Source organism: Sciurus vulgaris (genome assembly GCF_902686455.1).
Source record: "Sciurus vulgaris genome assembly, chromosome: 12".
In the NCBI taxonomy this organism is placed as follows: Eukaryota; Metazoa; Chordata; class Mammalia; order Rodentia; family Sciuridae; genus Sciurus; species Sciurus vulgaris.
Genome location: NC_136473.1, coordinates 90,116,128 through 90,132,920, shown reverse-complemented (window position 1 = coordinate 90,132,920; position 16,793 = coordinate 90,116,128). Strand labels below are relative to the sequence as shown.

The 16,793-nt window shown below is 35.9% G+C and overlaps 1 long non-coding RNA gene across 1 annotated transcript in view; it reads left to right on the top strand.

Moving 5' to 3' along the window:
* LOC306641828 overlaps nucleotides 1–15,983 on the top strand; it is a 306,914-nt gene extending 290,931 nt beyond the window's left edge. The window contains exon 2 of the long non-coding RNA XR_013758301.1: nucleotides 15,921–15,983. This is a non-coding gene — a long non-coding RNA (uncharacterized lncRNA). The remainder of the gene's footprint in view (nucleotides 1–15,920) is intronic.
* The last annotated feature ends 810 nt before the right edge of the window (nucleotides 15,984–16,793 follow it).

Here is a 16,793-nt window from a genome sequence, read left to right as displayed (position 1 = left end):
TGGAATATTACTCAGCCATAAAGAAAGATAAAATTATGGCATTTGCAGGCAAATGGATGAAATTGGAGAATATCATGCTAAGTGAGATAAGCCAATCTCAAAAAGCCAAAGGAAGAATGATATTGCTAATAAGTGGATGATGACACATAATGGGGGAAGGGAAGGGTTAGTGTCAGGGTTAGAGTTAGGGTTAGGGAGGGGGGTAAGTATGGAGGAAGGAAGCTCTGTACAGAAGGAAAAGAGGGGTGGGAGGGGTGGGGGGAAGGGAAAAAATAACAGAATGAATCAAACAACATTACTCTATATAAATTTATGATTACACAAATGGTATGCCTTTATGCCGTGTACAAACAGAGAAACAACATGTATCCCATTTGTTTACAATAAAATAAAAAATAAAAATAAAAAAAATAAAATGGGATTAGCTAAGAAAAAAAAAAAAGGTCCTAAAATTCATTTGGAACAATAAAAGATCCAGAAGAGCCAAAGCAATTTTAAGTCAAAAAAATAGTGCTGGAAGCATCACAGTACCTGAGTTCAAATTATATTACAGAACTATGGTGACAAAAATTGCATGGTACTAGCATAAAAACAGACACATAGATCAATGGTACAGAATAGAAAACACAAAGACAAATCCACCCATCTATAATCATCTGATCCTTGACTAAGGTGCCAAAAACTTACATTGGACAAAAGGCAGTCTTTCTAACAAATGGTACTGAGAAAATGGGTTATTCATATATAGAAAAATGAAACTAAACCCTTATCTCTCTTCCTGCACAAAAATCACTCAAAATGGATCAAAGTCTTAGGAATCAGATGAGAAACTATGCAAAATCCTAGAATGAACTGTAGGGTCAACATGTCAACATATAGGCACAGGCAACGACTTTCTCAATAGGACCCCCTAAAGCTCAGGAAATAATGCCAAGAATTAATGGGAAGGCATTAAAAAAAAAAAAAAAAAAAAAAAAAAAAAAAAAAAAAAAAAAAAAAGCTTCTGCATAGCAAAAGAATTAGGAATGTGAAGAGAGAACGTACAAAATGAGAGAAAGTCTTACACTTCTGTCAGGACTAATATCTAGAATACATAATGAACTCAAAAGACTACGCCAAAAAACTAAATAACCCAATTTACCTACAAATATATGAACTTCTTACTGTATTAGTACAAAAAAAAAAAAAAGGGTTTGGAATACCAAATGGACATTGTCTTTGACTAAATAGACATCTGTCACATACACTTACTACTACATTCAAATATACATACTATAGTAAGTTAAAATTCAAATTTATTTCAAAGTATCAATAAATTCAGGGCAACTTGTCATCATGCACTTCTTCTTCTTTTTTTCTTTTTTTTTTTAATTGTGGAGGGGGATGCCAGGGATTGAACTGAGAGGCACTGAGTGACAGCCTCAGTCCTTTTTTTTATGTTTTTATTTTGAGACAGTCTCTCTAAGTTGCTTAGGGCCTCACTAAGTAGACTTCAAAAAGTATAACCACTATTATATTGGAATCCATGAACTTTTTTTACTTTGTTTATAATGAAAAGAGAGTAAATACTGTATAGAGCAAAAGTGGGTTGTTTTAGAATCACCCACAGTACTGGTTTTCAGCCTGCACACCTGACTTACTCAATCAGAATGTAATATAAAGCAATTATGATAATAGCTACCTTCCAGTGAGTACTTACTATTTCCAGCACTGTGCTAATTACTTCACATAATATACTTCATTTCATCCCTATAACAACAACCCAGTGACTCAGGTGTTATTATTATTCCTAGGTTTCTGATAAGGCCATCGACTCCTCTTGACTCAAGGTTAAGTTATTTATCCAAGGTTGCACAGTTTGTAATAAAAAAAAAAAATCCTTACTTATCTGCCTCTGCTCTTCTCAAATAATTAATAGTAAAATTCTTACAGCAATATAAAATAAAACTGTAGGTACAACTGATAAACTATTTGCAAATCCTTGCAAGGAAAAACCCAACAATTAGGAGTAAAGAAAATCTGCTACGAAATGGAATGGTAAACAGACAGCAAAATTTCTTCCCAATCTTTGTTTCCAAAATAAACTCAAAAGTGAGACCAGAAAAGATGTAGATGGCATTGGATTCATGGGCAAAACAGAAGCTATAAGCTGTGTCCTCTGAGAGAGGCCATGCATTAACAGGGGAAATGCTCCAACTTGACATCACTGCAGTAACTATTTCCATCCCCATTGCAGACACTAAGAAAGAGGATTGAGAAAAAGGAAGAAGTGGATCAGGAAAAGGGAAGCAAGAGATGAAGGTGCTTTCAGACACCATCTTCTCAGATTCTTCTCTACTGTCCTATCCAGAAGATTCTTGTCATTGATGAAACTATCTACTGCAACACCCAGGACTAAGTAAACCAAGTTGCCCACAGTACCAAGACATCCACTCTCAATTCCTTGATAAACTTAACTTCAACCCAAAACTTAATCTTGGTTAGGCAAACCCACTTATTCTGATCACTCAAGAAAGGGAACCATTTTTGTTACTTAAAGGAAAACCACATCAGATGTTGCTTAATATGGTTCCATTTTTGTAATTTATGGCACTAATTAGATTATCCAACAATTTAAAAAATATGAATTCATGTAGCTTATTTCAATTTGCATGTGAAGTCTACAAATGCAACGAATGACTTGAGTCATCTTAAGACAGGGTAATTGAAACGAAAGTGCTTCATCTTAAAGTAAATATGTTTTCAGTCACTAGTACCCCTTGGTCGGGCATCTAATTTTTAATTTTAGAAAACTTGAAAAAACTCTGTAATTCTGAAATGTATAGAATTAAATATTAATAGTGTTCTTTATGAGCTGGGATAATTGAAAAACTTTTTTTATATTTCAGAACTTTTTCTAATGGGCAAATATTACTTTTTTAACAGGGGGGAAATCTACCTTTATTTAGATTCATAGATGTTATTCTATGACTTGAAAAATTTCTCTGATTCCAAGGACACACCTGGATATCACTGATTATTTCCCTAAAGCAAAGTCTCCAAATTTATTTATACCTTTTAAAAAGCCGTAAGAAAACCAAACACTTGATGCTGGTTTGCATACTTTATTCCTTAGTTATTTCATTAAGGTTTACTTATCACTGGGATCCTTTATCAAATTCCAAAGCCTCTTCCTTGGAACAAAAACAGTTGGACATAGCCAGTGTGACCTTAAATGGCCTTACTGACCACACTGACTATCCATCGTCATGCAAATGATTTGGAGTTTTCGGAAACACACAGATTACATATGGAAAATTCATTGATCATACAAAAGTACCGAAAATGATGGAAGTTTTGGAGTAGGTTGGCCTGGATAAAATTCTCTTCTTGCCACTTTCTAAGTGTGTGACTTAGATAACACACTTAACCAAGTTTAGCTTCATTTCCTCCTATGTAAAATGAGAATTATAATCCTAATTTCATATGCTAGTATAAAGAATAAAGTGAGGTAAAATATCCATACAGTGCCTGCAGTAAGCATCAACAAGTGTAAGTTCCTCTGTACAATTCTTATAAAGAAATTCTTTAATTGCCCATCAGAGAACAACTAGAAGAGTTAACTTGGCCTGTAACTATATGATACCACACATAGATGAAAATTGATAAACTCACATAATCGTTCAAATTTTTAAAATATCTGTGTTATACAAAAAGTGTTATTCTATTCTGATGAGTTGAAAGAGGAAGTGTTTAGTATTTTGTCTTCCACAGTAGCAAGTAGAAGTCATTCACTCCACTGATATAATCTAAAATCCCAAAATATTTAAGAAACTATAGAATAAACTCTAGTTAACACTTATCTTCATAATCTTGGAAAACTGATATAAATTTGCTTTTTTCTGCTTTATCCATTCTTAAAACATATTTAATAAACTATGATTGTCCTATCTTATAGATCAAATAGAGACTTCCAAAATATTTCAGATGAAATGCTAGAGATGTAGTTTAATGGAATAATGCTGGCCTAGCATGCATGAGGCCTGGGTTCAATTCTGAGTACCACCAAAACTAAAAAATAAATATACATTCACATAAAATGATATCATTTTGGAAAACTACTGAATTCCTCAGAGATGGAAACAAGACACCTATAAATAAATGGACACGCTACAAACAATGTATATATTACTAAGAGAATTTGATTAACATTTAGGAGACAGTATGCTACAGACGCACAACTACTCTCCAGAAAATGTACTTTTTTTTTCTCTCCATCAGGATAGGAAATAAACTTTAGGAAGACTGACTAAGTAGAGAAAGACTAGGTACTGTCTTTATATAAACAGCATAGTATCTAAGAAAGTATGTGTATCTATTGGTATAGCAAGGGAAAGTAAGTTAGGAATTTGGCCTGTGCATTTGAAAAAAAAAGTCATATGTAAACTCTGATACAATGTGAAACATACCCACTGCCACAAGAAAGACCTAAAGTACTACTATATGGGATCTGAGGAGATCTGGGGAGAGTTTTAGGTCTCCAATTCTGTTTGTTTGCTTCTTTTTGAACTAGAGGATGGGAAGAACAAAGAAGAAAATATGTGAAATGGATCCTGGAAAGTAACATTATAAGAAAAAACTGGGGGCGTGGGGCTGGGGATATGGCTCAGTTTTCAGAGTGCTTGCCTGTCAAGCACAAGGCCCTGGGTTCAATCTCCAGCACCTCAAAAAAAAAAAAAAAAAAAAAAAAAAAAAAAGGAAAAAAAAGAGAAAAAACTGGGGAAAAGTGGAAAAGGAATCTTAGAAGGAACTCAGCATAAGCAAAGCTTAGAGGAAAATTAATAAAGGGTCCGTTGGGAACAACTAAGTCCAACTTGAATGGAATGTGAAGCACAAGAAGAGGGAGAAATCGTTTACAAAGTGAGATGTGTCCAAATTGCTTAGATGCTATTGCCATATGAATAATATATAATTTATTTGATAGGTTAGAGATAGCACTTCAAATTCCTGGGAAGAAAGAGTTATGACTGGGAAAGACTTATTTACTCAAGAGAATAAAGCAAATCAAAAGGAAGGGACGGTAATAGAATTAAAAATCAAACAATTTTTGTTAGTTTGGGTAAGGCTAGAGTAGTTAAACTATCTTCACTAATAATAAATTTGGAGAGTAAGACTGAAGCACAAAGAAAACAACAACAAATCACTCTCAGTAAATATATACAGTAGATTCTTAAATTTGAATACTGTACATCGGAGGAAAGGAACTTTAAAAGTTTTAATATGGCCCTGTCAGTATTAGGGTGGTGCTCATGGAAATGCAAAGAAGGTAAGATGATGACTCAGAATGAAGGTGAACTAACTCCACAAGATAGCCACAGAGTGTAGGAGTAGAAGGTAGACAACTCAAAGATGACTACGACTTTGAATTTTTGATGACTAGCTACCTGTAAGGCAACAGGTATGTCCAAAGGAAAGATGTGAGTATATTTTGGGTCATGACAGATTTGAGATTACAAAAGAATACCTAAATAGAGAAGAAGAGTTCAGTAGGTGGTTGGACCTGAATTCAGGAGAGAAACCAAGCCTTGGGAATCATTTAAATACAAGTGTGAGTTCAACCTGGAGAATAGAGAAGTCCAACAAGAAAAAAGAACATTAGAAAAGAAGCAATATTGTTTTCTTAAAAGTCATAGAATCTTTTTCCTATCTCCTCTACACAGAATTAAATTTTTGCAACCTGTTTATTATGTATACATGAGAGAACTGAATGTAGGTGATAATCCAGTAGGAATGTGTGAATGAAGAAGATAGAGTACAAATGTAGAAAGACATTTCATTCATCATTTATACTTGATGACTTGTAAGGAACCTGGATTCTTCCTGGATACAGTGATGGGCAGACTACTACTGAAAGGAAGTTTGCTTCCAGACCCCATGGGAAATAGGTTAACCTGGTTCTAAAGATGTGTCATACTGTGTAGGCAGAATGTGAGAGGATAACAAAGTGGTCCTGAGGACACTGTGGAAAGAACAGGTAAGCTGAAAGCGATGAGTCAGAAGACAGCCCAGTCATCACTAAACTATGATAAAAAGACGTCACCAAAAAGACACAGGTGGAGACATAAGTCGACCAGAATCATCTCCAGTTGGGGAAGAACCCAGAGGGGAAGAAGAAAATGGGAAAAAAGATATTGGAGTATATATATAGCTATGTTACCTATTTCACAATTTTTTGTGTGTAAAATTATATGACAATATTTTTAAAAGAAGTTTAGAGAGGCTGCATTAAGGGCTATTAGTCTGATGACCAATTGCAGATTATCTCAATTTCTCTTTAAATATCTACAAGATGCAGAATAAGTGAATCATTTACTATAAGACTAAGAGCAAGTTAATATTAGAATCTAGAGGTTTTGATTCCAATCTGAAGTCTGATGAACTTGAGTTGGGTGAAAATTATTCTAGCCTTCACTCCTGGCATGTCCTGGTGCCTTCCTAAAATAGAAGTAACCTGAAAAAGACCATTCATATTCTTAACTCTTTATCTAAGATTCAGATACCCAGGTTCACATCAACAGAAAAGGTTAAGTTCTTCTGTGTCATTCCAGAATGGATCTGGATTCCATAAGGTCAACTATTAATTTCCTCACCATGCACCTCCTTCTACTTCCTAACCGATTGTGTTTCATCTCCCCATCTCTCCACAACCAGAAAGTTAATCCAGAAATTAACTTAGTAAAAAGTAATGAGAAATCAGTAGTACATTCAGACGGAACCTGGATTCTTCCTGGATACAGTGATGGGCAGCCTATTGCCCACGGGAACTCCATGGAACTGATGTCATTGTGAATGTAAAAGAAGTACCCTGGTAACAGAGTATCTTGAAAATTATACTGTGTTCATCACATTATAACTCAAAACACCAGAGAGAACACCAAAACAATGATCAAAATAATTATACCAGTTAAAATTCCATTTGAACCATTCTGACTGCTGTGATCCTTCAGCTCATCATTCTGGAATAAAGTAGATCCAACTACTATACCAGTGGACAGAAAGCAGGAGTATGAGAAACTCACTCCTCTTTTTAAGAATGGGAGAAAGAAATTAACACAGAATGACTATCTCAGCCAAGGATTTTTTGGTTATTTTCTTAATTCTACTTGAATTATTTAATCATAAAGGAGTCACTATAGATTCAATGCTAAATGTCCTCCAAAAGCTTATGTATCGCCAGGCCTGGGGGCACACACCTGTAATCCCAGCAGCTCAGGAGGCTGAAGCAGGAGGATTGCGAGTTCAAAACCAGCCACAGCAACTTAGAGAGCCACTTAGCAACTCAGTGAGACCCTGTCTCTAAATAAAATATAAAAAAGGGATGGGGATGTGGCTTAGTGGTTAAGCAACTCTGGGTTCAATTCTCAGTACCAAAAAACAAAAACAACGAAAAAAGCTTATGTATTAAACGTTTGGTCTCCAGAGTCAAGCTATTGAAGTGGTAGAAAGTTTAAGAGATAAGGGCCTTTGGGGGTCATTGGAGACATGCTTTCCAAGGGGATAGTGAGACCCCCAGCCCCTTCCTCTTTGGTTCCTGGTAAAGAGATGAGTGATTTTGTTTTACCACACACTTCTGCCATGATGTGTTGCCTTGCTACAGGCCCAAAAGTAAATGGGTCCACTAATCATGGATTGAAACCTTCCAAACTTTGAGCTAAAGCAAACCTTTTCTCTAAATTGATTATCTCAATTATGAATTATAGTAATAGAAACCTGACTAATACAGGGGTGATTAATTATCAGTATAATTGCTTCTGGAACATATAGTTACAGAATGCATTCATCAACTTTTAATTTTTAGAAAGTCTCAAACATATTAGGGATTCTATTTTTTCCTAAGCAGTAAGAAGTGTATAATAGGCCATCCAGGGTTGATATCACAGCCAGTATCCTCTAACTTTCTGCTCAGGCATTCTTGGCATGTGATTATCACCTATGATCACACAGTCAAACTCTAACATCACAATACCAACATTCCAGGTAGATTGCAAAGTAAATCTCAAAAAGTTCTAAAACTAAATTCAATACAGATCACACTTCCTGATGATAATGATTTAAATCAGTAAACAGAAAATTATAGATAATAGTACTCAATTATAATTTAAAAGACAAATGTTTAAATAACTTGTCAGAAAAGGAATCAAAACTCATAAAGTTAAAAGTATTGAGTGCATTATATATAAAAATTTCTAAGATAGACCCAAAATCATACTCAATAGAAAATGTAAAATCTTAAACATATACTTTAGCAAATAAGAATAAACTCAAAAGAATTAAGCATTCAATGAAGAGATTTAAAGACAAAAACTGCAACAGAAACCTTAGGGAAGCTGTAAAATAAAACCTAAAAGTTAAAAACAAAGAGTAATAAATTAGAGAATATAAAAACAATAAATACTCAATAAAACTAATATTGGGTTATTGAGAGGAATAGATAAAACAGCTAAATAACTAAAAAAGAAAAAGAATAGTAAGAAAAGGAAAAAAGGGTAAAATATCAGAAAGAAAAAAAATCTCCACCAGAAGACTTCTAGAGCTAATAAACAAATTCAGCAAAGTGGTAGGATACAAAATCAGCACACAAAAATCACTGGTTTCTCCATATACCAATAAGGAATTAAAGAAAGAAATCAGGAAAACAATTCCGTTCACAATAGTTTCCAAAAATATTAAATATTTAGGAATAAATCTAACTAAAGAAGTAAAAGAATTCAGCAAGCAAATTTACAGGATGCTGAAAAAAAGTAACTGAAGAATACACAAGAGGATGAAAAGACCTCCCATGTCCACGGATAGGCAGATTTGATATTGTTAAAATGACCATATTAGCAAAAGTGATCTATGGATTCAATGTAATCCTGATTGAAATGCCAATGATATTCTCCTCAGAACTAGGGGGAAAAAATCCTAAAATTCACATGGAAGAATCAAAGACCTAGAACAGCCAAAGCAATCCTGAGTAAAAGGAGCAAAGCTGGGAGGTACCACAATACCCAACTTCAAATTATACCATAGAGCCAAAGTAATAGAAACAGCATGGTACTGTTATAAAAAAAGATACATAGACCAGTGGAATATAAGAGGAACAGAGACAAATTCACACAGCTAAAGTCATTTGAGTAACAAAAACACACACTAGAGAAAAGGCAGCTCTTTACCAAATGGTGCTAGAAAAACTGAATACCCATATATTGAAGAATGACACTAGATCCCTCTCTTGCATCCTGCAGAAAAGTCAACCCAAAATGGATCAAAGATCTAGGTATAAGACCAAGAATTTTACAACTGTTAGAAGAAAGTATAGGAGAAATATTTCAACATATGGGCACAGGTAATGATGTGTTGAATACCTCTAATATCTCGGGAAATAAAAGCAAAAATCAATAAATGGGATGACATTAAATCAAAAAGTTTTTCACGGGGCTGGGGAGATAGCTCAGTTGGTAAAGTGCTTGCCTTACAAGCACAGGGCCCTGGGTTTGATCCCCAGCACTGCAAAAAAAAAAAAAAAAAAAAAAAAAAAAAAAAGCTTTTTCACAACAAAGGAAGAAATTAACAGCAGAAAGGAAGAAAATCTTTGCCAGCTACTCTTCCAAAAGAGGATTGGCATCTAGAATATATAAAAAACTAAAAATAAAAAGAACCCATTCTATAAATAGACAAATGAACTGAACAGACAATTCTTAAAAGAAGAAACACTAATAGCCAACTATTAGATGAAAAAATGTTCAACATCCTTAGCCATCAGGGAAATGCAAATCAAAACTATATTGAGATTCCATATCACTCTAGTCAGAATTGCAATTATCAAGAATACTAGTAATAACTGCTGCAGAAGATGCAGGGAAAAAGAAAAACTTACAAACTATTAGTAGGATCATAAATTAGTACAGCCACTATGGAAATTGGTATGGAGGTTCCTCAAAAAACGAGGAATGGAACCACAATATGACCCAGCTATACCATTCCTTGGAACTTGTCCAAATAAACTGAAGTCAGCATACCATATATAGCAATACATGCATATCCATTCACAATAGTCAAGTTATAGAACCAGCCTAGGTATCCATCAACAGATGCGCAGATAAAGAAAAATGTGTCATATGCCCACAATGGAGTTATATTCAGCCACAAAGAATAAAACTATGTCATTTTGTAGGAAAACGGATGGAACCGGAGAATGTCTTGTTAAGCAAAATAAGCCAGACTCAAAAAGTCAAAGATAATGTGGTTTTTCCTCTTATGTGGAAGTTAGAGAGAAAAAAGGGGGGAAAAAGAAGGGAGATGGGTGGACGAGAAAGGAGGGGTCCAGGGGAGGGAGGCGAGGGAAGAGGAGATACTGGGTAATGAAACTGAATAAAATATGCTATGTACATGGATAGATATGTCACACTAAATTCCACTATTGTGTATGATTATAATGTACCAATAAAAATATTTAAATACTCTTTAAATATAAAAAATGAAAAGGATAATGAGAGCAAAGGAAAATTGGAAGTACTTTCACACCTAAGAGGTAGGACATTTATAGTATTAAATAGGGTGGTAAACCTCGGCCTTATTAGCAAAGACTTGAAAGAAGCGATTTAGTTAAATAAGTTACTTGGGGAAAAAGTTTTCTGGGATGCTGAGACGTAAAAGGTAACACCCTAAATTAGGGTTATTTAAAGAATAGCAATGAGGTCAATGTGGCTGAAGTTGAATTAGGAGGGTAAAGAAAAGAAAAATGATTATAAAGTGGATCACATGGGGTCTTATTGGCCATCACAAGGATTCTGGTTTTAATCTGGATAAAAGAGCCAATCACGACAGTGTTTTAAGCTACGCAGATATATATCCAAATTTACTTTTTATAAGGATCACTCTGACTACTTATCTGAAAATAATTCTTTATGGGTACCAAGATAGAGGTAGACACCTATTAGGAAAAAATGGAAGTAATCAGGAAAGAAACGATGGCAGTGGTACAAATTAGCAATGCAAGCAGTGAGAAGCTGTTCAGATCCTATGTGTATTCTGAAAGTAGAGCTACCGGGATATCCTAAGGGATTAGATGTGGCATAGGAATAAGGAAGAGTCAGAAATGTCTCCACATTTCTTGGCCAGAGCAAGAGATGAGTCATTAGTCTGTAATTGCTATTAGCGGCAAAGAGAAAGGCTGCTAGAACAACAGGTCTTATGCGCGTGTGCATGCGTATGGCAGAGGTAGAGAGCAGAGACAGGGAGTTTGTTTAGGACATCTTGAGTCTTCAATGTCTACAAAACATCCAATTGAAAATAATTAGTTGACAGTTCAATATATGAACTAGAGTTGGGGAAAGGGATCTGAGCCAGAAATGTAAGTATAGGAGTCAGTGGCAAATAAATATTTAAAGCCATGAGTGACCATGAAATCAGGGAGGTAGGTGAGGTAGGTAAGTATAAATAGCACTGGAAAGAGGAAAAAGAAATTAGCCTTGGGGCATACCTTAGATTAAGACTGGGAAGAGGAAAAACCTACAAAGGAGGATGATTGACTATTAGAATAAAAGAAAACCCTGGAGGCTGGGGAGAGAGCTCAGTTGGTAGAGTGCTTGCCTTGTAAGCACAAGGCCCTGGGTTCGATCCCCAGCACCCCCCCCCCAAAAAAAAAAAAAGAAAACCCTAGAAACTGTATCAAGAAAACTTACCAAACAGCAGGAGAGATCAGTTATGACAAATACTGCAGATAGTTGTTTGACTAAGATGAGAAGAGAGATTAGCCACAAAGGTTAGTATCATGAAAGTCACTGGTGATCGGGAAGAAAGCAGTTTCCATGCACTGATGGCAAATATGTATTGACATGGTTTTAGGAGAGGAGGGAAAATGCAACATTGGAGACCGTGAGTACAGACAGTTCTTTTAAAGGGGCATGCTGCAAAGAGGAGCCAAGAATTTGAGTAGTAACTCTTGAGGGAAATAAAGTCAAGATACTTTTTTTTATAAGCTAACTGCAAGAATCCAGAAGAAAATGGGGAAAAAAGATGATTGCACTCCATGTATGTATATCAAAATACACCCTACTGACATGTACAAATAAAAAATAAAATACATTAAAACACCCAAATGTTCATAACAGTATTATTCATAAGAGCCAAAAATGTGGGCTAGGGAGAGAGCTCAGTCCGTAGAGTGCTTGCCTTGCAAGCACAAGGCCCTGGGTTCGATCCCCAGCACCCCCCCCCAAAAAAAAAAAAAAAAAAAAAAAGAGAGAGAGCCAAAAATGTAAACACCTGAAATGTCCATCATCTGATGAATTAACAAAATGTGATATAAAAAAAGTTAAAAAGATGACGTAAGAGAAAGAGAATTGCTAGAATGTTCTCCTTGAGTAGAAAAGTAAGGATGGCATCTAATGAACAAGTAGGGAAACTGGCATTAGGGAATGTTTAGTAGATCTGCAGTAACAGGAAGTCAGAGGGAGGTGCTAATGCTTTTAAGTAGATGTACCAGTAGAAGACTGAAAATTCTCTTCTGATGGTTTTCATTTTCTCAATAATCTTGGAAGCATGGTCATCAGCCAAGCAGAGGAGAGATGTTGGAGTTTGAGTGAAATGGGGAGAATCTGAAATAATTATCTATAAGAGCAAGGGACAGAATGGCCTAAGAATTCATAAAATGCTCATCTGACAGAATTAAGGACCCATTCAGGGTCCATGATCATGAATTTCAAAGGAGGCCAGGCAACTTGGTTCAGTGTTTTACCCCAGCTTCCAGTTCAGCGAACAGGAGTAGGTTCAGAACAGTAGAGTTAGATTTAACTAGAATGTAGTTTCGCCAAAAGAATAACTTAAGGTGAGAGAATGGCAAAAGAAGGAAAGGTGCACGTAAGAGAGGGCTTGCAATAATCGACCATGAAACTTAAACTGGGAAAAGAGAAAATAAAAATATCAAAGAGAGAGAAACTGTGGAAAAGTGTCCATAGAAATCAGGGTTTGGGAGAGGTTGTCAAAGTTCCTGGAATTCAAATGCTGGGAGTGAAGTTGAAGAAGATAAGAGGTGACGTTTGTTGAGAAACATGAAATTCAGATCATGGAGGAGAATCAGTTCCTGGTGACAATAAAAGTTCTGAGGATGAGTACAGGGAACATCACTGAAGGAGGAGACTTGAAAGAATTGAGGGAGCAGGGTACTATCACCAAAATCTTCAAAAATTAAGAGCTGTGTTAGAGTAAGTGACATGATTTGGGGGTTAATACTGTGGAGTTATGAGGAGTGTTGACAACAAAGATCAGTCATATCATTTGATTACATAAGATTTGAGTCAGCAAGTTTTGAGGATAAAGAAGAGAAAATGAAAGAAAAAGGTAAACAAAGAGGCCAAGACTTCCCCAATCTCCAGGCCCCATGGGAGAAAAACAAGGTACCACTTCAGAGAGTTGCACAGAAAGCAATGTAATTAGAGACACATTTTTCTTATAGCAAGAAGGTAAAAAAATGTTTAAAATCTAGGTTGAGAACTCAGGAGATTTTGCTGGTAATGGGTCATAAATTAACACTGTGGAAGAGGTGCCAAAACCGAAGAGAGGTGGCAAAGAATGCAGAGTCTAAAAGCAATTAGAGAAAGGGAACAAGAGATGACCTGGGGATTTGTGGACATTTATGGTGCATCAACAGGTAAAAAGAACATATTGAGTTTACTGCTCTATTCCCCCACTCCATCCATATCCATGCTAGCCTTCTTATCAGTTCTATTATAGCAATTGTGATCTCATAAAAAGGCTTAAACCCCTTTAATGACTTCCACTGATCTTGGAATAAAAACCCAAATCCTTGGTATGATTCACAGAAACCTGTATATTCTAGCTACCGTTCTCTCTTCAACACGTAACATTTGCTTTGTGCACACCAATCATATTGGCCGTTTTTTGGGGGGTGGGGGGTGGGGTACCAGGGATTGAACTCAGAGGCACTCAACCACTGAGCCACATCCCCTGTCCTAGTTTGTATTTTATTTAGGGACAGGGTCTCACTGAGTTGCTTAGCACCTCATTTTTGCTAAGGCTGGCTTTGAACTCCATGATCTGTCTCATTCTCCTGAGCCGCTGGGATTACAGGCGTGCACCACTGCACCCAGTCAGACTGGCCTTTTTAATGTTTCAAAAACATGTCTACTTCATTTGGCCTAGAATACCCTTCCCCGTACCCAAATCCCAGATTTCATCTATGTAATTCCCACCCATCTTTCAGATTTCAGCTCAAATTGTCCCACAGATAGGGCAGGACCCTTTTTATGACTCACTGAACTCTAATTTCATACATTTACGATGGTTTGTAATAATGTATTTGTAACTATTTAATTCATGTCTCTCAACCTCATCTAGTTTATTAGATGGTAAACTCCAAGGAGACAAAACATGTCTGTTGTTTTTAGCACTATATGCCCAGAAATTCAATTAAATATAACCAATCTAACGATAGAGAAAAATGTATACAATAGCAGGAACAATGGGCTATCTGAAAGACACAAGGTGGACTTAACATTAGAATTGGGATCAAATTGGAATTGTTGAGACTGCTGAGATGGTGTTCAGATCAGAAAAAGTCAGGAATTAATGGGTAAAATTATTCCTCTAGGTGTACTTCAATAGATACTGTGACTCTATTATAACTGCACTTCTACAGTCAGCCATTACTTTTTTAATAATTCCTACTTGCTTTAGGTGTGCTCATAAAATGAAACATTAACATATCTAAGTATGTTATATCAGAGAGTACAAAGTGGAGACTAGGGTCAAATTCAGTCCAGACTGCTTAGTTTGAACTAAAGTGTTTTAAGGAAACCGAAGTCAAAGTTTACATATTGGGAAACTTTTGCTTATGCCTGTTCTTTGTTTTTGCCCCTAATAGTAAACTTGAGAGAGAAATATTTTGTTGCTCTAGTTCTCACATAAGGAAAACATAATATGAAAGAGGCATCCACCTGTCAAGAAAAATGGGGCAAAGAATATCACCTCACATTCAGCTTGCCACACCTAGGCAACTGCACTCCTTTATTTAACCTGCCTGGTGACCTCTGAGTTGTAGTCAACAGCCTGGGAACAGTATGTTTCTTCCTAGTGACTTCTTTTTTTTTTTTTTTTTTTTTTTTTTTTTATGTGCTATCTTTAAGTATTGAACTTAATAATTTACCTTTTAAAATGCAGTCTTACTTTCTTAATTCCCAAGTTCGTGAGAAGCACTTCACTAGCCCCAAATACTGATAAAAGATAAGTTGTAAGAGCTACTCAATGTCTATCTTGAACCTAAGTGAAATCCAGCTAACACCTCTGGTTCTTTCTTCTCACCTTGCACTCTTCCCAGACCCAAATAAGCTGTTACTGAACCTGAAAGATAAAAGATGACAGAAATGTTCACACTTTGACCATAAATATAGTAATAAATTGATGTCTCAAGTGGAAGTTGACTCTCATAAACGTGTTCAAACTACATATACCTTTGTGGGGACAAATTAGTCCTATATTACATATTGTCCCTGCTGTTTGGGGAAGTCATTCACCTGTGAGCATTATAACACAACAAAGTTGAAACCCAGTGCAAGCATGCAGGGTAGTTCAGAAAGCAGGATACAGAGCAAGACATGTCTTCTCAACCATAGAGTTAACCCTGACTCAGAGAAGATAAATACCTTTTGATTGAATGAATTAGTTAATGAACAAGAAGATGCTCAAGCAGTCTTGTTTTAATAAAGGGATTCTTGTGGTATTCATAACAGGGCTTCTGATCTGACTGACATTTACTAATGCTCATATTCCTAATTCAAAAAATTTAAATGGTAATTCTATCACTAGGCCCAAGAAATTCATCTGGAAGAATAAGAAACCCAGAATAGCTAAAGCAATCCTTAGCAGGAAGAGTGAAGCAGGGGATATCGCAATACCAGATCTTCAACTCTACTACAAAGCAATAATAACAAAAACAGCATGGTACTGGCACCAAAATAGACAGGTAGATCAATGGTACAGAATAGAGGACACGGACACAGACACAAACCCAAATAAATACAATTTTCTCATACTAGACAAAGGTGCCAAAAATATGCAATGGAGAAAAGATAGCCTCTTCAACAAATGGTGCTGGGAAAACTGGAAATCCATATGCAACAGAATGAAACTAAACCCCTATCTTCCACCCTGCACAAAAATCAACTCAAAATGGATCAAGGACCTTGAAATCAGACCAGAGACCCTACATCTTATAGAAGAAAAAGTAGGTTCAAATCTTCAAGATGTTGGCTTAGGATCAGACTTCCTTAACAGGACTCACATAAAACAAGAAATAAAAGCAAGAATCAATAATTGGGATAGATTCAAACTAAATAGCTTTCTCTCAGCAAAGGAAACTATCAGCAATGCGAAGAGAGAACCTACAGAGTGGGAGAAAATCTTTGCCATTCATTCTTCAGATAGAGCACTAATTTCCAGAATATGTAAAGAACTCAAAAAAACTCTACACCCAAGAATACAAATAATCCAATCAACAAATGGGCTAAGGAAATGAACAGACACTTCACTGAAGATCTACAAGCAATCAACATCTGAAAATATGTTCAACATCATTAGTAATAAGAGAAATGCAAATCAAAACTACCCTAAGACTCCATCTCACCCCAATTAGAATGGCGATTATCAAGAATACTAGCAACAATAGGTGTTGGCGAGAATATGGGGAAAAAGGTACCCTCATACTTTGCTGGTGGGGTTGCAAATTAGTGCAGTCGCTCTGGAAAGCAGTGTGG